The sequence below is a fragment of the Buceros rhinoceros genome, unplaced genomic scaffold (assembly GCF_000710305.1).
Source record: "Buceros rhinoceros silvestris isolate BGI_N320 unplaced genomic scaffold, ASM71030v1 scaffold23821, whole genome shotgun sequence".
Classification (NCBI taxonomy): Eukaryota; Metazoa; Chordata; class Aves; order Bucerotiformes; family Bucerotidae; genus Buceros; species Buceros rhinoceros.
The window spans coordinates 24755-26656 of record NW_010395487.1 but is presented as its reverse complement, the minus strand read 5'-3'; the positions used below and the strand labels follow the sequence as shown (position 1 = coordinate 26656).

Below are 1902 nucleotides of genomic sequence, written 5' to 3'. Positions count from 1 at the left end.
AGAGCGTGATGTAACGCTGGAACCTCCTGGAGAACTCCCGTTTTGAGCCTCTCTGCCCGGTGGGTGACCGGGGAGAAGAAGTTCAGCAGCCACCCGTGATAGCTCAACATTTGAAACCACTGCCCGTGGCGGGGCGAGGGGGCCAGAAGGTCAGAGGACAACTGGAGGTTGTGCCAGACCAGGATATTGGCCTGGACATAAAAGGGGTAGAGGGAGGAGGAGGAAGAGGATACTTTTAATTTGGGTCAGCTCATGGTACAGCCACAAAACTGAGCACGTTGGCACGACCGAGATGGGGAGGTGCCGTGGGGTGGGAACAAGCAGCTGCGGGAAGCGATGAAGGGAACCGATGGAAACACTGCAAGACAACGAAACCACTTCAAACTGCTCCACTGCAGACCAGTGCTCACTTCAGCTGCAGGAGCCCGTTATAGCTCTAGTTTTTAAAAAACAAATACAAACCCACAGAAAACAGGGCTGGGAGAGCCTCGGAGCTCAGCCCATCCATTTTCCCGTGGACTGAGTCCCTGGGCTGCCCCTGATGGGCATGTCCTGGACTTGCAGACCAGTGGAGATGGTGCCTCATGCACTGGAGCTACAGCTGGTGGTCAGAGGATTGTCAGGTTGTTGGTGGGTTGGTGGTGGTTGTGGGTTTTTTATAATTAATTGTAAATTCTGGGTAACGATCTCAAATTGCTGAGGTTGCTCTTGCAGTTCAGTAGAAGTTCTTTGGTCCTCAGAAAGATGAGAGTAGCTCCAGACCAGCTGCTGGTCAGACATCTGGGCCTGGAACAAATGGGGAGGGGAGAGAGACAGTCTAAACTGCCTTGATTCGAACAGCACAGGATGCTTTGCACGACACAGACATGTCGGGACCCCTCAACCAGCCCTAAACAGGCCAAACAGGTATTTAAACACCTGAAATGTCCAGCCAGAGCTTTGGCGGGGCCAAGGAAGACATCATTGGCTGCAGACCTGTGGCGTTCTCACACTGAAGAAATTGAGAAGCAGAAAACCCTTCTCATGTGGCTTGGCTGTTTGGCTTTTCTTTCTTCATGTCTGGAGAGTTTGTCTGACCTCAAGTCGCTTTGCAAAATGAAATCTTTCACCAATAAAACTTGATCCCTTAGAAAAGAAGGAAAAGAAAATAAGGACAATGAACGTGGGTTTGTGGATTGTGGCTTTTACTAAATTCAAACACAATCCAGCTTGACGCTTTACACGGCAAGTTTCATCCCCAGGAGCCAGCAGTGATAAACGACAGCTGCAGCAAAGCCCTTGGGCCACGCGAGAGGCTTGGGGAAACTGAGGCACAGGCTGGCATCGCAGATGCTTCTGGCTGCAGAAGCTCGGCTGTGTTTGGGGTGGCAGGAGAGGCGGCTGTCAGCCCCTTGCAGCTGCGTGCATTCACTTCATGTGAAACCCGTGCCAGCCCTACTGAGACTGTGGGGCAGCAGCTGCCAACGCCACCGCTCCTTCTCAGAGAACCTTTTAATGTAATGCTTCAGTAACAGCAGGTTTTATTAAACAAAGTTGGTGGATTTATAGTTTGTGAAAACATATTTTGCATCGGGCTTTTGGGAGCTGGAGGTTACGTGGAGGTGGTTTGGCTGCGCTGGATTATTCATCATTTCAGCAGGGTTTTGTAAGCCTTCCCTGTGCACAAACGCGAGCGCGGGGTGGAAGGCAGCGCTATCCATCACAGCAGCTGTAGCTAACGGGGCGCTGCAGCAAACCTCGGCTCTCAGGTCAGGAGAGCAGCTTTCCAAGGGAGGCATTGACCTCGAAACACTGCCTCAACAGAAGAGTTCACCCAGAGCCTCTAATTATTCTGCACCCACTGGAAAACTAACCTTGTCCCCAGCCACCCCAAGTGGCTGGCGGGGAACACACGGCTGGGGG

At 52.1% G+C, this 1902-nt stretch overlaps 1 protein-coding gene across 1 annotated transcript in view; it reads left to right on the top strand.

Moving 5' to 3' along the window:
• The window catches only part of LOC104501708 (protein phosphatase 1 regulatory subunit 12B-like), a 26534-nt gene that overhangs the window by 5208 nt on the left and 19424 nt on the right, over positions 1–1902 (top strand). The window lies entirely within an intron of this gene.